The 26529-nt window shown below is 33.6% G+C and overlaps 1 long non-coding RNA gene across 1 annotated transcript; it reads left to right on the top strand.

Annotated features, from left to right (window-relative positions):
* The first annotated feature begins 9773 nt into the window (after nt 1–9773).
* LOC143060210 (uncharacterized) lies at nt 9774–11125 on the top strand. The gene is made up of 3 exons (XR_012973935.1): nt 9774–9839; nt 10451–10474; nt 11036–11125. It is a non-coding gene; the product is annotated as an uncharacterized LOC143060210 (long non-coding RNA).
* Nucleotides 11126–26529: the final 15404 nt, after the last annotated feature.

Consider the following 26529-nt stretch of genomic DNA (forward strand, 5'->3'; position numbering starts at 1 on the left):
CAAACATAATGCCTGTCTTTTTTCAATGTTTAAAATATTGCATGCAAGTAAACTCAACCAACTTGTCATTTTTGTGTACATTTTGTGTGTGTAAAATGTGTACAAATTTACTGATGAGTAACTCGCCTTTTCATTTTATAGATCGTTTATTGAAGCTAGAAAAAAATTAATTACACCACTGGATTCAGTACTCCAAATCGTTTTGTCAGACATGAATAGTTTTTATGATATAAATATAATTAAAAAGTTATACAATGAAACATACTGATCTTGCAATGATTTTCTCGATAACACCTGATTAACAGACTTTAGCCAACCCGATTAACAGACCAACCGCCGATATAGCCGCATACTCAATATAGATTAACCGACCAAACTCTCGGTTAGCCGAGTGTCGGCCGTGTAATTGGTATAATCTGTTTACAACGTCTGGATTTAATTATACACAATTAGCGTTACATTGTATTTGATCAATTTTGGTAATTCACACATACGGTTTCCCTTTTAAAGTACCCTGTAGTGTTAAAAGATGAACCATTTCACAGTCAGGAAAATCCCTTCATTTACATACAAGTGACACATAAAATTATATAAATTATAATTTACCACCTTTTAAGGGATAGTTACATAATGTAATTCATGCTCTTTCTTCGCAGTATAGCCAGTCGAGGTCGTTAAAAACTCCCATCATCATTATCTCTTTCTTCATTGTATTATTAGACATTTTCAATTGTAAACATAAACATTCTGACAACATTCTGATAAAATACATGTATGTGCATACTCGTGTATTTTCAATTTATAGGATCATGCAAAACACACGCCTTGGCTCAAGTTATATTGAAATAATGATTTTGTTTTCTCTTGTTTAAAATGAAAAAAAGATCACAAATAAGCAGAAGCTAAACTAACTTTTTTCCAAGTCCACATCAAGATTGGTAGACTTAAGCTTGGGTTGAGAAAACGTACCGTGTTTATGGATTTGATCTTATTTATTCTAGTTTAGAGTTCATTCTTAATGACATCGTTGTTTTCATATTTTGAAGTACAAAGGGAAAACCTGCTTACAATTTAGAACAGTGTTATTATAATAGTGCATTTCTCCCTACACCTGAGATTCATGTAGTATTTGCAACTGGACGTTTACACAAATCAATCCATCTACCCATTTATTATGTGGCTATAAGATTTAAAAAAAAATATTTATTTTTTCCGTAAATGCGAAATAATCGACACATCTTACAGCATTTACTAGGGTCTGGATGGGGTCTTTCATATCTGTATTCTATGATAATTTAGATCATATTTCTCTATTTGTTTTATATTTTATGCCCATTGTCATGATTAGAATCATATTCAAAACAGTGTGGCTGTGGTCATTGATTGACGACCTAAATTATCCCATTGACTGGGACAGATTATGTGAACGTTTGTCTGTAACGACCGCTGCTCACTATGTACTTGTTAAAGACACTTAAACTGTGGGGTCACAAAAGGTTCTCAACACCTAAATAAAGTAATTAGAAAAACTAATCAAGAATAACACGATGTTTTGATTTATATCAATAATATAAATCAAAACATAAAGTTATTCCTGATTAATTTTTCAAATTATTTTAATATTAAAGGCTTTAAGAACCTTTGGTGACCCCACAGTTTAAATTCTATAATAAGTAAGTAGTGAGCAGTGGTCGTTACAGACAAACGTTCACCTAATCTGTCCCAGTCAATGGGATAATTTCGGTCATCAATCAATGGCCACAGCCACACTGTTTTGAATATGATTCTATTTTCTATTCTGTATATATATTAGACCCTTTTTATCTAATTTTTTTGGGGGGAAATTATTTTCTTTTTTTCTTCTTTTAGCTCTAACCACGACCCTCATTTACGTTTGTTGTGCATGCGAGATATAAACTGCAGTCTCGCAAAGCTATACCTGTGTGAAGACAACTTAACAGTATCGATGTTTCATATAATAACTATGAAGTAAATAAAATGCATTTCTTTACATACATAAATACATCCGACAAATGTTTTCAAAAATAAGCAAATACTTGTCAGCATTTACTTTGGTTGTAAATGTTTTATAAACCGCGGTCTCTCAAAACTTTGCATACTCCCTTTCCTCGATCTTGATATCTATATCATAAACGGGAAGCTTAATACAAAAATTTATGATATAAGAGATGATTTTTCATTTCCTATTGTTAATTATCCATTTTTAGATGGTGACGTTCCCTTGTCACCATCTTATGGTGTTTATATATCTCAACTTGTACGATTCGCTCGTGTATGTAACAATGTATTAGATTTTAGCGAGAGAAATTTATGTATTACTGAAAAATTATTACACCAGGGTTTTCGATATCACAAACTGGTCAAAACATTTACTAAATTTTATCACCGGTATAAGGAAATAATTCGTCATTATAACTCAACATGCAGACATCTTATACGTTCAGGTATTTCACATCCAAAATTTTATGGAAATATTCTTTATAAAGCACAAAAATGTCAGTATTCTCCTCAGAAACTAACAAAACCTTTAAATAGACTTATTAAAAGGGGATATAGTTACGATACTGTTGTCAGGTCATTAAAGATTGCATATTTTGGCTTTAACATTGATTCACTGATAGGGTCTTTGCATCGGAACTAAACACATTTATTTCTAAAAAAACAGTTGTTGGCATGACACGGGTTATGTTCTTCTCATATATTTTATGATAGTATGATACTAAACCCCTAACGGGAGGGATTGTACCTGATATTCATATGATAAAGACATAATCTTTCAATCAGTTTAATTGAGGTTTGGAGCTGGCATGTCAGTTAACTGCTAGTAGTCTGTTGTTATTTATGTATTATTGTCATTTTATTTATTTTCTTTTGTTACATCTTTTGACATCAGACTCGGACTTCTCTTGAACTGAATTTTAATGTGCGTATTGTTATTCTTTTACTTTTCTACATTGGCTAGAGGTATAGGGGGAGGGTTGAGATCTCATAAACATGTTTAACCCCGCCGCCTGTCCCAAGTCAGGAGCCTCTGGCCTTTGTTAGTCTTGTATGATTTTAAATTTTAGTTTCTTGTGTATAATTCGGAGTTTAGTATGACGTCCATTATCACTGTACTATTATGCATATTTTAGGGGCCAGCTGAAGGACACCTACGGGTGCGGGAATTCTCGCTACATTGAGGACCCATTGGTTGCCTTCGGCTGTTGTTTGCTCTATGGTCGGGTGGTTGTCGCTTTGACATATTCACCATTTCCTTTCTCTATTTTATTCTATAAAGATATGTTGCAAATATTAATATTTATCAAAATAACTATGATAGTGGAAAGTATTAGTAAATAAAATACATGTCTTTACATACATAAACTATATCGACAAATGTTTACAAATATAACACAAACATTTGACAGCATTTACTTTGGCTGTAAATATTTTATAAACCGCGGTCTCTCAAAACTTTGCATACGTCTGTAAAGATATGTTGCAAATATCGATATTTATCAAAATATTTATGATAATGGAAAGTATAAGTAAATAAAATGCACTCCTTTACATACATAAACGATATCAAAAAACGTTTGCAAATATAACATAAACATTTGACAGCATTTACATTGGTTGTAAATGTTTTATAAACCGCGGTCTCTCAAAACTGCCCACACCTCTGTAAAACATTTATGTAAATTTTAAACTTTGCATACATCTCCTATCCTGGAAAGTGCATGCAAATATAAGGCCTATCTTTACATATCTTTAGAATATGAATAAAGATATGGAAATAAAATAATTATCTTTAGCATATCTTTGAGAACGTCCTAAATAATGCCAAAGGAATAATGCATTTACATATACATTAGTAGGTCCGCAAATATATCTGGCAGAAAAGTAGTTACATTTGTCAAACATTTACATGATTGCCCAAACTGTTGTAAATCTGCCTTTTCGTGTAGTGTTTTCAATCAGATATTAATAACATTTGATTAATGGTTTCATTTGTGTAGTACAGTGGTAAATTCAAAAGAGACACATAATTTAAAGAATAAGCATATTGCTTACCGAATAGATAAGAATGACCAAAAGAATGACAGAATTACAGAACAAAGAAATATAGAAATGACGACCCCCCCCAAACTCCCTGTTGCCCCCAATCCAGACCCTCGTATATCAATGTGACAGATATTTCCGTTTAGTTAATCTAGCTGTTTTTGTTTTCAAAAAGAATATTTTTTTGGTGTACAAAGTGTTGTTAATATACCATGCCCTCTCAGCCAAAGTCGTAATCTAATTTCAAAGAAAGAAAGTATTCGAAAGCTTGCCTACCTGTGCAATATTTTATTAAACGGTGGCCAGATCGTGTGATTTAAATTGCACAAAAATACGACCGCCTGATGGTATAAAACTAAAAAATGAAAGAACAAAATGTTGCTTCAGAAATTAACCATGAAAAAAAATTTCAAGAAAGTTTAATTAAATTCGACGAACGTTTAAAAAAAGTAATTGATAATGTAACAAATTTTAACTTTAACCTGTAAATGCAAAAAGAAATCTCTTTCGTGACATAAATGTCAATGACTCGACAAAAAATTCAAACCAGTTATAGAATCTTAGCACATAAGGCAGCAACCATTTGATTTTCTGGGGGGGGGGGGGCTATGTTTTTTTCGGAAAAAAAGTTTGTTTCCAGTTTTTGGAGAAAAAAATAATTTGTTTTTGATTCTGAGAAAAAAAATTGTTTGTTTCACCCTCAGCTGCCACTATATATGTAATGCTAAAATTGAAAGAAATAAATTGTTTTCGACTTGTCGCGAAAAAAATAGATTGTTTTTCGCCACAGGCGAAAAAAAAAATTTGTCCAGAAAAAAAAAGGAACGTGAATTAGAATTGAGACTTTGACAGAAAATGAACAAATATATACATGTAATATGATACTAATTTTCGTCACTTTTATTCGCAATTACAAGCCATTGAAGAAAGACGTAGAAGGTTGATGTACTGTTAACCAATTCTTTAATTATTATTTAGATATATATTTTTTACCAAATTCAAGTGTACGCCCGGGCGTTTTGACGTAAACGTAGCTACGCGCATGATAGCCTGACGCCATTTTTTTTAGCAATTATAATCAAATGCATGTAATTGCATAACCTTCAGGCTTTCTTTATAGTGTAATCCAGTTCTAACGCCTGAGGGATATCCGGATTAAGATCGCTAATTACTTGTACCTGGGCTTGTACAGGTAGATCAACAAAGCAGACAGGAGAATATTATCTGAAGATAGACGATTCATTTGTCGAATTATTTAAGTAAGTTTCCGCAAATGCTTATGATAATTCAGATTAAATAAATAAATTAATAGTCCAGTTACAAAGTTTAACAAGTATAACACGTGCTTTTATTTTGACTTACGCAATCAGCATCCCCCTTTTTAAGAAGTACAAAATAAGACGTAAAACAGTAATTATTATTTCATCGCAAATGACTCGAGTACTGCTGTATTGTAACGATAATATAGAATTACTTTAAAAGTTAAAAAGTAAAAACTTTTAATATTTCCTGTAAATAAATATCGTATTGTAATTCCGAATTCATTTCGTAGTTTACAATCAAAACAACACCTACTTCAATACTTTCTAATTTTAATCAAGGCTAATTAGTAGTTGGACAGCTGAAATCTACCTGTTCAGGTGACAGGTGAACTATGTTCAGTACCGGACATCGTATAAATTGATCAGTTTAATCACAATTATTTTCTTACATTTCAACGGTTTGTATCTAATTGATTTCGTTCAAAAGATTAAAATTATTAGAAATTAATTTATCAACATGATTTTGGATGAAAAATTTTAAGGTTTTAAATAAAAAAATCGTCAGAACTATGTCGTATGAACTAGAACACGTGTGCGCATGTGCACAGGTGGGAAATTTAATAATGCATCCTACATTTCTTCAAAAATGCTAAAATTATCAATGATACCTGTATCTAATGTTCAATTCAAGTATTTTGTTGAAGAAATTATTATTACGTTAATTTTGACCTCATGGTTTTTATACGACCGCAAAAATTGTATTTTTTTCGTCGTATATTGCTATCACGTTGGCGTCGTCGTCGTCGTCGTCGTCCGAATACTTTTAGTTTTCGTACTCTAACTTTAGTAAAAGTGAATAAAAATCTATGAAATTTTAACACAAGGTTTATGACCACAAAAGAAAGGTTGGGATTGATTTTGGGAGTTTTGGTCCCAACATTTTAGGAATAAGGGGCCAAAAAGGGCCCAAATAAGCATTTTCTTGGTTTTCGCACTAAAACTTTAGTTTAAGTAAATTGAAATCTATGAAATTTTGACACAAGGTTTATGACTACAAAAGAAAGGTTGGGATTGATTTTGGGAGTTTTGGTTCCAACAGTTTAGGAATAAGGGGCCAAAAAAGGGCCCAAATAAGCATTATTCTTGGTTTTCGTACAATAACTTTAGTATAAGTAAATAGAAATCAATGAAATTTAAACACAAGGTTTATAAACACAAAAGGAAGGTTGGGATTGATTTTGGGAGTTTTGGTCCCAACAGTTTAGGAATTAGGGGCCAAAAAGGGGCCCAAATAAGCAGTATTCTTGGTTTTCGCACCATAACTTTAGTACTAGTAAATAGAAATCTATGAAATTTAAACACAAGGTTTATGACCATAAAAGGAAGGTTGGGTTTGATTTTAGGAGGTTTGGTCCCAACAGTTTAGGAATAAGGGGCCCAAAGGGTCCAAAATTGAACTTTGTTTGATTTCATCAAAAAATGAATAATTGGGGTTCATTGATATGCCGAATCTAACTGTGTATGTAGATTCTTAATTTTTGGTCCCGTTTTCAAATTGGTCTACATAAAGGTCCAAAGGGTCCAAAATTAAACTTAGTTTGATTTTAACAAAAATTGACTCCTTGGGGTTCTCTGATATGCTGAATCCAAAAATGTACTTAGATTTTTTTATTATTGGCCCAGTTTTCAAGTTGATCCAAATCAGGGTCCAAAATTAAACTTTGTTTGATTTCACCAAAAATTAAGTAATTGGGGTTCTTTGATATGCCAAATCTAACTGTGTATGTAGATTCTTAATTTTTGGTCCCGTTTTCAAATTGGTCTACATTAAAGTCCAAAGGGTCCAAAATTAAACTAAGTTTGATTTTAACAAAAATTGAATTCTTGGGCTTTTTTGATATACTGAATCTAAACATATACTTAGATTTTTGATTATGGGCCAAGTTTTCAAGTTGGTTCAAATCAGGATCCAAAATTATTATATCAAGTATTGTGCAATAGCAAGAAATTTTCAATTGCACAGTATTCAGCAATAGCAAGAAATCTTCAATTGCACAGTATTGTGCAATAGCAAGAAATCTTCAATTGCAAAATGTTGTGCAATAGCAAATATTTTCAATTGCACAGTATTGCGCAATAGCAATAAATATCTAATTGCACAATATTGTGCAATAGCAAGAAATTTTCAATTGATTGGAGTTATCTTTCTTTGTCCAAAATAGTAGTTGAATCAACTTAAATCATTGTTTTATACAATATACAATGTATATTCACTTTTACTACCAACTGATAAATTAAAACAATCTTTACCATTCAGTGATAACAAGCACTTTATTTTACATTTTAATATTTTGTGATGTATTTAAATGAGTAGTTATTGTTACAAACTCCATTAGGAATTTGAACTGAGATCAGTTTTGGAAAAAGGGAAAGGGGGATGTGAAAAAAAAAATGGGAGGGGGGTAAATTTTTCTCATTTCAGATTTCATAAATAAAAAGAAAATTTCTTCAAAATTTGTTTTGAGAGGATTAATATTCAACAGCATAGTGAATTGCTCAAAGGCAAAAAAAATATTTTAAGTTCATTAGACCATATTTATTCTGTGTCAGAAACCTATGCTGTGTCAACTATTTAATCACAATCCAAATTTAGAGCTGAATCCAGCTTAAATGTTGTGTCCATACTTATCCCAACTGTTCAGGGTTCAACCTCTGCGGTCGTATATAGCTGCGCCCTGCGGAGCATCTGGTTCGTAATTGTACTGAACAGTTCGGCCCTAAATATACCGTCCTAGATAGTGACTCCACTTCAGCACTTGTTCATTCGCATGTACCATGTTCCGTTTAAAATAAAGATTATTTTTATTATACTTAATAAAAAACTGCATATTATTAATAAATATTTGTTTGCGACATCCTTGATTTATTTTCATAATACCTTTACCGTGACGGATCAACTTTTGGCCGATATAATTTGGGACGATATTGTCACCTCTATGTCATGTATGTGAGCTTACATAATCTGTGCTCTTGGAATATTTCTGTACCTTCCGAATTCAATGCCTAGAGAATGATCACTCAGTCTAAATTTAACTGTCTATGTATAAAAATTATTGCAATTTAAATATTCCTCAGACTGACAATTAGTTTTTAATTTCCCATTAAGACAAAGTTTGGATGAGGAATCCAATTTTGAAAGTTTATTTAAAGTAGTGTTTTCATATTCCCCTGAAACACACTTTTTAATATTACATTTTAACACGTTTTTGATTGCTTAAAAGTTACATTAATATAAGAGTAATTTTCCGGGTTTATTTTCATATCTTTAAAAATTTTATCTTTAAATGAGTACCAAGAATAAATTCCTGCAGAATGTAAATTTATGTTTCTTTGTAAAGAATCTTTAACCAGGGGATTAATATCATTATAAATAAAGATAAACTGTAAGCCACAATAATGTTCAGCAAAGTAAGATTTACAAACAAATCAACATGACTGAAATGATCAGTTGACCCTTTTAGGAGTTATTGCCCTTTATAGTCAATTTTTAATCATTTTTCGTAAATTTTAGTAATCTTTTACAAAAATTTTCTCCTCTGAAACTACTGGGCCAAATTAAACAAAACTTGGCCACAATCATCAGAGGGGTATCTAGTTTGAAAAATGTGTCCAGTGACCCGGCAATCCAACTAAGATGGCTGCCACGGTTAAAAATAGAACATAGGGGTAAAATGCAGTTTTTGGCTTATAACTCAATAATAATGAAGCATAAACAGAAAATCTGACGGGCTTAAATTGTTTATCAGGTAAAGATCTATCTGCCCTAAAATTTTCAGATGGATCTGACAACCCTTTGTTGTTGGGTTGCTGTCCCTGAATTGGTAATTTTAAGGAAATTTTGCCTTGTTAGCTCACCTGGCCCAAAGGGCCAAGTGAGCTTTTCTCATCACTTTGCGTCCGGCGTCCGACGTCGTTAACTTTGACAAAAATCTGCTCATTCTTGTTAACAGCAATAATGTTCAGCAAATTAAGATCTACAAAAAGTTTATATGACAAAAATTGTCAATTGACCCCTTTAAGGAGTTATTGCCCTTTAAAGACAATTTTACACAATTTGTTCATCAAGTTTGTTAACATTTAAAAATCTTCTCCTCTGAAACTACTGGGCCAAATACCTGCAAACTTTAATTGAATGTTCCTTAGTTACACTTTACACTTTCAACACATGTCAACATTCAATGATTATCAGTAAAGCAGACAAAACAGATTGTGCACTTTTGTTTACAGGTTTTCATCTGTGTATTTATTTAACATTTTTTATAAAACTTTATTTGCAGTTTCTTATCATGCTAATTGACTGTTGGCAGAAAGGGTATGTAATATAAAGTGGCATTAAGGCCATGAAGACAAACTTTACATAACATGCTGAAGTTGAAATTATAGTTTGACGAAGGCCCACTTGTAAACCTTTATTGACATTTGCAGAACTTGGACCTACAGATTTCACTTTGGGTATTTAATAAAATTGATAATTAGCTTAAGATAGGGGCTTTATTTAACTTTAAGTTTTTTTGAATGATTTATGCTGAACACATGCTGAAACTGATAATATTTTAACAATATAAAAATAACGAGATGTGGTATGATTGCCAATGGGACCACTCTCCACCAGAGACTAAAAATGACTGAACCAGTTTAGACAAATGGTTGCTACAAAGACTTTTACATTTTCATTTTTCTGATTAAGGGCTATTGTCCTGATTGATTGAAAAATAACTGTTTATGACATTTCTGTGTAATAACTTGCATTCTATTATGAAAGTGCCAATTTTCACTTATACTGCTCAGGAGTTATGGCCCTTGATTGTTTTAACAATGACGCTAAAATGTATGCAAAATCTGAAAGTACAGCATCTATTTAAAAAAAAGTGATTTTGTTCTAAAATTATCTAATACAACTTTATATATGTTATATGATTGTATGTAATAAGACAAGGTTGGATGCTAATCATAGTTCGGAGAAAAACCTAAATATGACATCATGATTACAATTACAATATTCCTCTTCAAATTACACCTCCTGTGTACAAACATGATAAAATGTTTTCTTTTTTCTTTTGTAGGATATAATGGCAAGTTGGGATCCGGTAAGATTTTCTCCTTAAAAGTCAATGGTCATGTGACCTATGTTGTCAATAAACTGTACAGAAAGATACAGGCGTGTAGTATTCTCAGAATTAGAATAGGAGATAAACAATATCATTACAGTCAATATACAAAATTCCAGGACACAAACAAAGAAAAATAAGATATCAAAGGACATTTACATCTCTTTTCAAGTCAAAGAGAAACTGTCGACACCATGGCAAATGTGGCAAAAAATGAAAAACAACCAAAATATAAACAACATTCTTCAAAACATTACATACAAGACCCTACAATACTAACCCCAACAAAAACTCAGAAGGCTCATCTCAAAACTGATGCATAATTAATAAAATTGTCTAAAGATTCTTCTAAAAAAAACTCTGAAATTATAGACAATTTCATTCCCTCTTCATACATGTACATTGTCATAGTCATTGTATTTAAATGTTTAATATAAGCTATTGAAACTGTTAACATATAGCTTATTAAATTCAATTATTACATGTATAATACATTTGTATATTTTAGAGGAAAATGTAAAAACTTTGTTTTGCTTACAGAAACTTCCTAAAGCTGCAAGGGAGGGAAATATAAAAGAGGTAGAATCATGTGTACAGAACAGAGCTAATTTGGAATGTAGAGATGCAATTGTAAGTGAAGTAAAATATATTTATTATATGCAGTACACACAATATGAATCAGTTAAACATTGCTCTTGTTAGTGTTCAGTGATTCAATGTTAATTTTTGGTTATTGCAAATAGTCTTCAAAATATTAAGAAACTTGATTACACATCCCAAATGTATATAGAACTCTTTTATTCCACAAAAACAGTGCAAATCATTATTTCACAACACCAATATATACAACTCCTGTATTCAACACAAACAGTGAGAAACATCAGTACACACCACCAATGTATACAACACCTATACCCAAGTAAAACAGCGGAAAAACACATTAAGTACATGAAGTAGAAAAAGAATGCCATGGCCAAACAACAACCCCAAACAAACTTGAAATACTTCATTACACTGATGAATACCACTCCAGTTTGTTTGTCAAAGGGTTGCTGTCTGATACTTCATAACTGTATACAACTGAAATATTGTGATTTACTTCATTACACTGATGAATACCACTTCAGTTTGTATGTCAAAGGGTTGCTGTCTGATACTTCGTAACTGTAAACAACTGAAACGTTGTGATTTATTCATTACACTGATGAATACCACTTCAGTTTGTATGTCAAAGGGTTGCTGTCTGATACTTCGTAACTGTAAACAACTGAAACATTGTGATTTATTCATTACACTGATGAATACCATTCATGTTTGTATGTAAAAGGGTTGCCGTCTGATACTTCTTAACTGCATACAACTGAAATATTGTGATTTATTTTATTATACTTTATGACACTTAACATACTCTTTCATGGTATTCTATAAAAAAATTCCTTTGGTTTTACATAAATTTTGCATCATCATGACACAAGACATGACATATGATCATACAACAATCATTTACCAATTCTGTATTAAACATGACATGTGGCACCTGATCATACAACATTCATTCACCACTCCTGTACTGAACATGACATGTGACACCTGATCATACAACATTCATTAACCACTCCTGTACTGAACATGACATGTGACACCACATCATACAACATTCAATTAACACTCCTGTACTGAACATGACATGTGACACCTGATCATACAACATTCTTTGACCAGTCCTCTAATGAACATGACATACAACTGAAATATTGTGATTTATTTTATTATACTTTATGACACTTAACATACACTTTCATGGTATTCAAGACATGACATGATCAAACAACATTCATTTACCACTCCTGTACTGAACATGACATGCGACACCTGATAATACAACATTCGTTACCACTCCTGTACTGAACATGACATGTGACACCTGATCATACAACATTCATCCACCACTCCTGTACTGAACATGACATGCGACACCTGATCATACAAAATTCATTAACCACTCCTGTACTGAACATGACATGTGACAACTGATCATACAACATTCATTAACCACTCCTGTACTGAACATGACATGTGACACCTGATCATACAACATTCATCCACCACTCCTGTACTGAACATGACATGCGACACTACATCATACAACATTCAATTAACACTCCTGTACTGAACATGACATGTGACACCTGATCATACAACATTTTTTGACCAGTCCTCTAATGAACATGACATACAACTGAAATATTGTGATTTATTTTATTATACTTTATGACACTTAATATACACTTTCATGGTATTCAAGACCTGACATATGATCAAACAATATTCATTTACCACTCCTGTACTGAACATGACATGCAACACCTGATCATACAACATTCATTACCACTCCTGTACTGAACATGATATGTTCCACCTGATCATACAACATTCATCCACCACTCCTGTACTGAACATGACATGCGACACCTGATCATACAACATTCATTAACCACTCCTGTACTGAACATGACATGTGACACCTGATCATACAACATTCATTAACCACTCCTGTACTGAACATGACATGTGACACATGATCATACAACATTCATCCACCACTCCTGTACTGAACATGACATGTGACACCACATCATACAACATTCAATTAACACTCCTGTACTGAACATGACATGCGACACCTGATCATGCAACATTTCGTTACCACTGCTGTACTGAACATGACATGTGAAACCACATCATACAACATTCATCCGCCACTCCTCTACTGAACAGGACATGTGACAACCTGATCATACAACATTCATCCACCATTCCTCTACTGAACATGACATGCAATACCTGATCATACAACATTCATTAACCACTCCTGTACTGAACATGACATGTGACACCTGATCATACAACATTCATCCACCACTCCTGTACTGAACATGACATGTGACACCACATCATACAACATTCATCCACCACTCCTGTACTGAACATGACATGTGACACCTGATCATACAACATTCATTTACCACTCCTGTACTGAACATGACATGTGACACCTGATCATACAACATGCATTAACCACTCCTGTACTGAACATGACATGTGACACATGATCATACAACATTCATCCACCACTCCTGTACTGAACATGACATGTGACACCACATCATACAACATTCAATTAACACTCCTGTACTGAACATGACATGCGACACCTGATCATGCAACATTTCGTTACCACTCCTGTACTGAACATGACATGTGACACCACATCATACAACATTCATCCGCCACTCCTCTACTGAACAGGACATGTGACAACCTGATCATACAACATTCATCCACCATTCCTCTACTGAACATGACATGCAATACCTGATCATACAACATTCATTAACCACTCCTGTACTGAACATGACATGTGACACCTGATCATACAACATTCATCCACCACTCCTGTACTGAACATGACATGTGACACCTGATCATACAACATTCATTTACCACTCCTGTACTGAACATGACATGTGACACCTGATCATACAACATTCATTTACATCTCCTGTACTGAACATGACATGTGACACCTGATCATACAACATTCATTTACCACTTCTATACTGAACATGACATGTGACACCTGATCATTCAACATTCATTCACCAATCCTGTACTGAACATGATATGTGACACCTGATCATACAACATTCATCCACCACTCCTCTACTGAACATGACATGTGACACCTGATCATTCAACATTCATTCACCAATCCTGTACTGAACATGATATGTGACACCTGATCATACAACATTCATCCACCACTCCTCTACTGAACATTACATGTGACACCACATTGTACAACATTCATTTACCACTCCTGTACTGAACATGACATGTGACACCTGATCATACAACATTCATTTACATCTCCTGTACTGAACATGACATGTGACACCTGATCATACAACATTCATTTACCGCTTCTATACTGAATATGACATGTGACACCTGATCATTCAACATTCATTCACCACTCTTGTACTGAACATGACATGTGACCCCTGATCATACAACATTCATTTACCACTCCTGTACTGAACAGGCATGTGACACCTGATCATACAACATTCATTCACCACTCTTGTACTGAACATGACATGTGACACCTGATCATTCAACATTCATTCACCAATACTGTACTGAACATGACATATGACACCTGATCATACAACATTCATTCACCACTCCTCTACTGAACATGACATGTGACACCACATTGTACAACATTCATTTACCACTCCTGTACTGAACATGACATGTGACACCTGATCAAACAACATGCATTTACCACTCCTGTACTGAGCATGATGTGACAAATGATCAAACAACATGCATTTACCACTCTTGTACTGGACATGACATGTGACATCTAATTATACAACGTTCATTTACCATTCCTGTACTGAACATGACATTTTACCACTCCAATTAGAGATTCCCTGTCAGTGTAACGGCTGGACAGATATTGTTTCTAATGGTCTAACATCTTCCCCTTCTTTGATCAAAATTTTCCTTTTATTTAACAAAATAAAAATCAGTTTGCTTAGTGTTGTCTATTGTAATTCAAAATACATGACATATCAATTTTCAATTAAAAAGATATTGTAAAATTGCAATATAGATCATGAAATCATCAATTTAGACTTCTGGGAACACAGGATTTATATCCAATAAATTCTATTCGAGAATTTTCTTTTTTATGAATATATTTCTTCGAAACAGTATTATTTCCTGGATCATCATTAAAAAACCCAGTTTAGACGTAACACTATGCTTTAAACAAGTGTGTAGCTAAAATGATTGTAAAGTAACCACTTCAAAACAATTGTTTCTATCATAGCAGTGACAGTCCATATCAGGTCCATTATGTGACATAACAATCACACTTAATCTCAACACAATAATATGACAAAGCTTTGACACCATCAAGTGACCTAGCCATGACACTCTTGTACTCAACACCAACATGTGACAAATATAACTGACAATCTTTTTACTCAACACCAAAATGTGACATAGCAATGACACTCTTATACTCAACACCAACATGTGACATTACAATGGCACTATTATACTCAACACCAACATGTGACATAGCAATGACACTAGTATAGTCAGCACCAACATGTGACATAGCAATGACACTATTATACTCAACACCAAACATGTGACATTGCAATGACATGCTTTAACTCACCACAAACAGGTGGCAAAGCTGTGACACTCTTTAACTCAACACAAATATGTGGCATAGCCATGATATTCTTAGACTGAACACCAGCATCTGAAATAGCAATGACTCTCTTATATTCAACACCAACATGTGACTTAGGCAGAACAATCTTATACTCAACATCATCATGTGACCTAGCAATGAAAGACTTTTACTCAACACAAACATATGACCTAGCCATGACACTCATATACTCAACATAAACATATGACCTAGCCATGACACTCATATACTCAACACAAACATATGACCTAGCCATGACACTCATATACTCAACACAAACATATGACATAGCCATGACACTCATATACTCAACACAAACATATGACCTAGCCATGACACTCATATACTCAACACAAACATATGACCTAGCCATGACACTCTTATACTCAACACCAAAATGTGACATAGCAATGACACTTGTATACTTAACACCAAAATGTGACATAGCAATGACACTCATATACTCAACACCGACATGTGACATAGCAATGGCACTCTTATACTCAACACCAATATGACATACACATACTCAACACCAACATGTGACATAGCAATGACACTCTTACAATGCTCACAAACAAGTGACATATCACATTTACAGGCAATGCAAACAAAAAATACAAACACAATAAAATTGAGAATAGAAATGGGGAATGTGCCAAAGAGACAACAACCCGACCATAGAAAAAAAAAACCAGCAGAAGGTCACCTACAGGTCTTCAATGTAGCGAGAAATTCCCGCACCCGGAGGCGTCCTTCAACTGGCCCCTAAAAAAATATATACTAGTTCAGTGATAATGAACGCCATACTAATTTCCAAATTGTACACAAGAAACTAAAATTAAAATGATACAAAACTAACAAAGGCCAGAGGCTCCTGACTTGGGACAGGCGCAAAAATGCGGCAGGGTTAAACATGTTTGTGAGATCTCAACCCTCCCCCTATACCTCTAGCCAATGTAGAAAAGTAAACGCATAACAATACGCACATTAAAATTCAGTTCAAGAGAAGTCTGAGTCTGATGTCAGAAGATGTAACCAAAGAAAATAAACAAAATGACAATAATACATAAATAACAACAGACTACTAGCAGTTAACTGACATGCCAGCTCAAACACAGCATACACCATTGCTATATTACCATAATAAGCAACAGCACATATGATATGAAGCAACTGTTATACATCACACAAACATTTTACATGTAATACAACTGAATACTTTTTAAGCTTTGATCATTAATCTGAATCAACACAAAATCATGTTGTTAATCAGACAGGTTTAATGGACAACAAATATTTGTTAGAATTATATAAAGTGGGGTCTCATTTTTCCTGTCTCATTATTCTGAATCAGAAAATATAATTTGTTTTTATTTTTATTGAAATTAATTTTTTTTAACTTTGATCATCATTGTTTTAAAATCAGACAGATTTAAAAAAAAAAAAAAAAAAAAAAACTTAACAGAATTATATACAGTGGGGTCTCATTTTATTCGTAACACAGAACTGAATCAGATAGTAAAGGTTTTATTTTGTTTCCTGACGAAAAATTATTTTGTTAACATCTGATTTTAATGAGAAGTTGATGAGAACGAGTTGTGTTAACATCTTTAGTCAGATTATGTTAATTCTACAGATCTGATGTAAAACATCTTTTAAAAATAACAAATACTTGACAGAATTATATAAAGTGGGGTCTTATTTTTCTTGTCTCTTCGTACTGAATCAGAAAATATAACTCGTTTTTATGTTTCTTGAAAAAAGTATTTTTTAACCTGACAGTTCTGATGGAAGTTCTGACATTTCACAATAAAACATGTTGTTTGTTTGTTGTTTATGTAGAATATAAATACAAGTGTGACTGGTCATTTTATTCAGTTTTGACCACTGATTCATGTAATATATATTTTGTTTATATTTATTACACAACATTGTCCAGTTTATGACACAAGTTTTGATGTCTGTTATATGTTGATATTACAGGTTGGACGGACACCATTAATGTGGGCGGCTGGGGGAGGACACCTGGAGGTAGTGATGTACCTCGCCAGTCAGGGCAGTCAATTAGAGGCCACAGACAGGGTAATGATAGATATAATCACCTTACTCTTACCAAACAACACTTTATACAGAATCTACACAAAATCATGTTGTTAATCAGACAGATTTAATGGACAACAAATATTTGTTAGAATTATATAAAGTGGGGTCTCATGTTATTTGTTACACAGAACTGAATCAGATAGTAAAGGTTTTATTTTGTTTCCTGACGAAAAATTATTTTGTAAACATTTGATTTTAATGAGAAGTTGATGAGAACAAGTTGTGTTAACATCTTTAGTCAGATAATGTTAATTCTACAGATCTAATGTAAAACATCTTTTAAAAATAACAAATACTTGACAGAATTATATAAAGTGGGGTCTTATTTTTCTTGTCTCTTCGTACTGAATCAGAAAATATAACTCGTTTTTATGTGTCTTGAAAAAAGTTTTTTTTCTCACTTTGATTATTCTACTGAATCATTGTTAATCAGGCAGGTTTAATGGAGACCTAATATTTGACAGAATTATATAAAGTGGGGTCTTATTTTTCTTGCCTCTTCGTACTGAATCAGAAACTATAACTTGTTTCAATGTTTCTTGAATTTTTTTTTTTTCAACTTTGATTATTCTACAGACATGACAGAATCAACATAAAATCATGTTGTTAATCAGACATGTTAAATGGACAACAAATATTTGTTAGACTTATATTAAGTAGGGTTTGCTATTATTTTTTCCTGTTTCTTAGGACTGAATCAGAAAATATATATTTTGGTTTATATATCTTAATCTACTATTTATCAGTTTATACACAAGTATAATTGTTTATTATCTTAGCCAATGTTATATTTTTTACATTAAGATAAATTGTTTGACACCTCTCTTGATTTATTAGCACACACCATTAACATGTTTATATTTTATATTGTTATAGGATGGAAAAACCGCTTTACATTATGCTGCTCAGTTTGGACGGATTGGTGTAACAAAATGGTTAATAGACCAAGGATGCAGTCCTTGGGTGAAAACAAAACAGGTAATTTTCATTTTTATTCGCTATCTTTCTTAACAAAGAATGTATACATTTTAAATTGATATATAGAACAAAAATTCACTTGATATTATGTGAACAATGTATTTAACATGGTACAGTCACTTGATTTACAAACATTAATCAGACCAACCCACAGATCACACTTTAAATCACTAATCAACACAGACAAATAATCAAAGTATTTAACATGGTACAGTCACGTGATTTACAAACATTAATCAGACATACCCACAGACCACACTTTTAATCACTAATCAACACAGACAAATAATCAAAGTATTTAACATAGTGTAGTCACTTGAATTACAAACATTAATCATACCAACCCACAGACCACACTTTAAATCACCAATCAACACAGACAAATAATCAAAGTATTTAACATGGTGTAGTCACTTGATTTACAAACATTAATCATACCAACCCACAGACCACACTTTAAATCACCAATCAAATCTTAACAAACTGACAAATAATCAAAGTATTTAACATGGTGTAGTCACTTGATTTACAAACATTAATCAAACCAACCTACAGACCACACTTTCAATCACCAATCAACATGGACAAATAATCAAAGTATTTAACATGGTGTAGTCACAAGAATTACAAACATTAATCAGACAAACCCACAGACCACACTTTCAATCACCAATCTACACGGACAAATAATCAAAGTATTTAACATGGTGTAGTCACTTGATTTACAAACATTAAGCAGACCAACCAACAGACCACACATTAAATCACCAATCAACATGGACAACTAATCAAAGTATTTAACATGGTGCAGTCACTTGATTTACAAACATTAATCATACCAACCCACAGACCACACTTTAAATCACCAAACAACACGGACAAATAATCAAAGTATTTAACATGGTGTAGTCACTTGATTTACAAACATTAATCAAACCAACCCACAGACCACACTTTAAATCACCAATCAACACAGACAAATAATCAAAGTATTTAACATGGTGCATTCACTTGATTTACAAACATTAATCAGACCAACCTACAGACCACACTTTAAATCACCAATCATATCTTAACACACAGACAAACAATCAAAGTATTTAACATGGTGAAGTCACTTGATTTACAAACAATAATCATACAAACCCACAGATCACACTTTAAATCACCAATCAACACAGACAAATAATCAAAGTATTTAACATGGTGTAGTCACTTGATTTACAAACATTAATCAAACCAACCCACAGACCACACTTTAAATCACCAATCAAATCTTAACACACGGACAAATAATCTAAGTATTTAACATGGTGTAGTCGCTTGATTTACAAACATTAATCAGACCAACCCACAGACCACACTCTAAATCACCAATCAACATGGACAAATAATCAAAGTATTTAACATGGTGTAGTCACTTGATTTACAAACATTAATCATACCAACCCACAGACCACACTTTAAATCACCAATCAACACAGACAAATAATCATAGTATTTAACATGGTGTAGTCACTTGATTTACAAACATTAATCAAACCAACCCACAGACCACACTTTAAATCACCAATCAAATCTTAACACATAGACAAATAATCAAAGTTTTTAACATGGTGTAGTCACTTGATTTACAAACATTAATCATACCAACCCACAGACCACACTTTAAATCACCAATCAACACGGACAAATAATCAAAGTATTTAACATGGTGTAGTCACTTGATTTACAAACATTAATCATACCAACCCACAAACCACACTTTAAATCACCAATCAACACAGACAAATAATCAAAGTATTTAACATGGTGCAGTCACTAGATTTACAAACATTAATCATACCAACCCACAGACCACACTTTAAATCACCAATCAACACGGACAAATAATCAAAGTATTTAACATGGTGTAGTCACTTGATTTACAAACATTAATCAAACCAACCCACAGACCACACTTTAAATCACCAATCATATCTTACCACACAGACAAATAATCAAAGTATTTAACATGGTGAAGTCACTTGATTTACAAACAATAATCATACAAACCCACAGATCACACTTTAAATCACCAATCAACACAGACAAATAATCAAAGTATTTAACATGGTGTAGTCACTTGATTTACAGACATTAATCATACCAACCCACAGACCACACTTTAAATCACCAATCAACACAGACAAATAATCAAAGTATTTAACATGGTGTAGTCACTTGATTTACAAACATTAATCATACCAACCCACAGACCACACTTTAAATCACCAATCAAATCTTAACACATAGACAAATAATCAAAGTTTTTAACATGGTGTAGTCACTTGATTTACAAACATTAATCAAACCAACCCACAGACCACACTTTAAATCACCTTTTTAGACCTTATGGATTATAGCTCTACATCTTTTATATAAGCTTTGGATTTCAAATATTTTGGCCACGAGCATCACTGAAGAGACATGTATTGTCGAAATGCGCATCTGGTGCAAGAAAATTGGTACCGTTAATTTTATTACCAACACACCTACCATCTTATTATACTTTGCCCACACACCTATTATCTTATCTTACTTTACCCACATATATACCATCTTATCATACTTTACCCACACAACTTCCATCTTGTCTTACTTTATCCACACACATACCATCTTATCATACTTTACCCACACACCTACCATCTTGTCTTACTTTACCCACACACCTACCATCTTGTCTTACTTTACCCACACACATACCATCTTATCATACTTTACCCACACACCTACCATCTTGTCTTACTTTACCCACACAACTACCATCTTATTATACTTCACCCACACAACTACCATCTTATCATACTTTACCCACACACCTACCATCTTGTCTTACTTTACCCACACAACTACCATCTTATCATACTTTACCCACACAACTACCATCTTATCTTACTTAACCCACACACCTACCATCTTGTCTTACTTTACCCACACACCTACCATCTTGTCTTACTTAACCTACACACCTACCATCTTGTCTTACTTAACCTACACACCTACCATCTTATCTCACTTTACCAACACACCTAACATCGTGTCTTACTTAACCTACACACCTACCATCTTGTCTTACTTAACCTACACCCCTACCATCTTGTCATACTTGCCCACACAACTACTATCTTATCTTACTTTACCAACACACCTAACATCTTGTCTTACTTAGCCTACACAACTACCATCTTGTCATACTTACCCACACAACTACCATCTTATCTTACTTTACCCACAAACCTACCATCTTGTCTTACTTTACCCACACACCTACCATCTTGTCTTACTTAACCTACACACCTACCATCTTGTCATACTTACCCACACAACTACCATCTTATCTTACTTAACCAACACACCTAACATCTTGTCTTACTTAACCTACACACCTACTATTTTGTCATACTTACCCACACAACTACCATCTTATCTTACTTTACCCACACACCTACCATCTTATCTTACTTTACCCACACATTTACTATCTTATCTTACTTTACCCACATAACTACCATCTTATCATACTTTACCCACACCAATTATCATCTTATCTAACTTTACCCACACACATACCATCTTGTCTTACTTTACCCACACACCTACCATCTTGTCTTACTTTACCCACACACCTACCATCTTGTCATACTTTACCCACACACCTACCATCTTGTCTTACTTAACCTACACACCTACCATCTTGTCTTACTTAACCTACACACCTACCATCTTATCTTACTTTACCAACACACCTAACATCTTGTCTTACTTAACCTACACACCTACCATCTTGTCTTACTTAACCTACACACCTAACATCTTATTTTACTTTACCCACACACCTACCATCTTATCTTACTTTACCCACACACCTACTATCTTATCTTACTTTACCCACATAACTACCATCTTATTATACTTTACCCACATAATTACCATCTTATCATTCTTTACCCACACCTCTACAATATTATCATACTATACCCACACACCTACTATCTTATCATACTTTACCCACACACCTACCATCTTATCTTCTTTTACCCACACAACTACCTTCTTATCATACTTTAACCACACACCTACCATCTTATCTTACTTTACCCACACACCTACCATCTTGTCTTACTTTACCCACACACATACCATCTTATCATACGTTACCTACACACCTACCATCTTGTCTTACTTTACCCACACACATACCATCTTATCATACGTTACCTACACACCTACCATCTTGTCTTACTTTACCCACACACATACCATCTTATCTTAATTTACCCACACACCTACCATCTTGTCTTACTTTACCCACACACATACCATCTTATCATACGTTACCCACACACCTACCATCTTGTCTTACTTAACCCATACACCTACCATCTTGTCTTACTTTACCTACGCACCTATTATTTTTTCATACTTTACCACACAACTACCATCTTATCTTACTTTACCCACATAACTACCATCTTATCATACTTTACCTACACACCTATCATCTTATCTAACTTTACCCACACACCTACCATCTTGTCTTACTTTACCCACACACCTACCATCTTGTCTTACTTTACCCACACACCTACCATCTTGTCATACTTTACCCACACACCTACCATCTGGTCTTACTTTACCTACACACCTACCATCTTGTCTCACTTAACATACACACCTACCATCTTATCTTACTTTACCAACACACCTAACATCTTGTCTTACTTAACCTACACACCTACCATCTTGTCTTACTTAACCTACACACCTACCATCTTGTCATACTTGCCCACACAACTACCATCTTATCTTACTTTACCAACACACCTAACATCTTGTCTTACTTAATCTACACGACTACCATCTTGTCATACTTACCCACACAACTACCATCTTATCTTACTTTACCCACACACCTACCATCTTATCTTACTTTACCCACACACCTACTATCTTATCTTACTTTACCCACATAACTACCATCTTATTATACTTTACCCACATAATTACCATCTTATCATTCTTTACCCACACCCCTACCATATTATCATACTTAACCCACACACCTACTATCTTATCTTACTTTACCTACACACTTAACAGCTCATCTTTCTTTACCTACACACTTAATAGCTCATCTATCTTACTTTACCCACATACCTACCATTTTATGTAACTTTACATAAACACCTACTATCTTATCTAACTTTACCCACACAACAACCATCTTGTCTTACTTAACCTACACACCTACCATCTTGTCATACTTACCCACACAACTACCATCTTATCTTACTTTACCCACACACGTACCATCTTGTCTTACTTAACCTACACACCTACCATCTTGTCATACTAACCCACACACATACCAACTTATCTTACTTTACCCACACACCTACCATCTTGTCTTATGATTGATGAAAGATAATTTTATTGTATTTCAGGGTCGGACTCCTTATGATACGGTAACAATGGAAAATTATGATGATTCTGAAGAGAAAAGAAAGAAGAAAGAAGTGATGGACTTCCTTAAGGTAGATATTTTTTCTTAATAAAAATGAGATATTCACAATTCTAACATGACGTCCTTCAAACGCTTTGAGTACACACCCGTGGTAAAATATGAATATATTGCCAGTGCTGTTCCGATTGTACTCCCACGTCATATGCTTTTTTATGAATGAGATACCCGACGTCATAGAACAATGACGTTAGAATGTAAGCATTTTACGGGAAAATACACGCTTGTGAATCCGAAAATCATCACAAGGAAACATACACAAATGATGCTAAAATGTGGCAAAAGCCCTTTATTGTACATCATATAAATAAATTATCATTCAAATTCATCCAAAACTGTCTAAATACATTATTTTAAATAGTTTAAGCATGTCACTAATGCAGTTTGCTCCGTTCTTTTACGCTAGTTTATTAGTGCGTTTATTTATGGGAACGGCAAATATTTGCCTACACCTAGAGCGCTTCGATCCAAAAGAATTGCCGTATGTGTCCTATCAGAATCGAAATAATTCATGGGGGCTTGAATATATCTAGATTTTACCACGGGTTGTCCCTTTATGCCGATATTTTACCCCTCGCTATCGCTCAGGGGTAAAATATTTGTCATAAAGGGCCAACCCGTGGTAAAATCACGATATATTCAAGCCCTCATGAATTATTTCTTAAATATGTCACAGATTGTTAGAGTCACAACAGACTTGGACAAAGCAGTTTCAATAAAACATTTGCCTTTAGTTGTCTATGTGGTATTTGTTGTCAGTTAACAATGTAAGTTGACACTTCCAAGCTTGTTGCCTAATGTAGATGTTGGCATATGTGATATGTGTTGTCAGTTAACACTTTTAGTTGACACTTCCAAGCTTGTTGCCTAATGTAGATGTTAGCATATGACAGTGATACGTGTTGTCAGTTAATACTGTAAATTGACACTTCCAAGCTTGTTGCCTAATGTAGATGTTGGCATATGTGATACGTGTTGTCAGTTAACACTGTAAATTGACACTTCCAAGCTTTTTGCCTAATGTAGATGTTGGCCTTTATGATACATGTTGTCAGTTAACACTGTAAGTTGACAATTCCAAGCTTTTTGCCTAATGTAGATGTTGGCATATGTAATATGTTTTGTCAGTTAACACTGTAAGTTGACAATTCCAAGCTTGTTGCCTAATGTAGATGTTGGCATTTGTGATACGTGTTGTCAGTTAACACTGTAAGTTGACAATTCCAAGCTTGTTGCCTAATGTAGATGTTGGCATTTGTGATACGTGTTGTCAGTTAACAATGTAAGTTGACACTTCCAAGCTTGTTGCATAATGTAGATGTCGGCATATGTGATACATGTTGTCAGTTAACACTGTAAGTTGACACTTCCAAGCTTGTTTCCTAATGTAGATGTTGGCATATGTGATACGTGTTGTCAGTTAACACTGTAAGTTGACACTTCCAAGCTTGTTGCCTAATGTAGATGTTGGCATATGTGATACGTGTTTTCAGTTAACACTGTAAGTTGACACTTCCAAGCTTGTTGCCTAATGTAGATGTTGGCATATGTGATACGTGTTGTCAGTTAACAATGTAAGTTGACAATTCCAAGCTTGTTGCCTAATGTAGATGATGGCATTTATGAAATAAAATGCTTGAAAACTGTGTACTCATCTGTTTGGATATAGTTTTTTGGTATTTGTTTTGTCGGCTTGCTGTCTTCTTGGTTGATACATCACATCTCATTCTATTTAAGCAAAATATGTGCATTATGTATCAGTGTATGAAAAGATTGATTTAAATGTTTCTCTAACTCTGTGGAAATTGATCCCTTACCGAACCCATTGTATAAAAAAATGTAATCAACGTGTGGTTGCCGGTGATCTCAAAAGGGTCATAACCTTTTTAGCTAACTGGATGAATCAAAATATGATAACAGGTGTTAATGAAATTGACAACTTCGTTGATAGTGAAAGGTACACGAAGGGGATTTTCGTTTTACAAAAAAAGAAAATTTATTTTTAATCATTAGAGAAACAGATTCTCACATATTTACTCGTGGATTATCGGATTTATCCAATCTCGATAGTTAAATTATAAATTT

This window comes from Mytilus galloprovincialis, unplaced genomic scaffold, assembly GCF_965363235.1.
Source record: "Mytilus galloprovincialis unplaced genomic scaffold, xbMytGall1.hap1.1 HAP1_SCAFFOLD_87, whole genome shotgun sequence".
Lineage (NCBI taxonomy): Eukaryota > Metazoa > Mollusca > Bivalvia > Mytilida > Mytilidae > Mytilus > Mytilus galloprovincialis.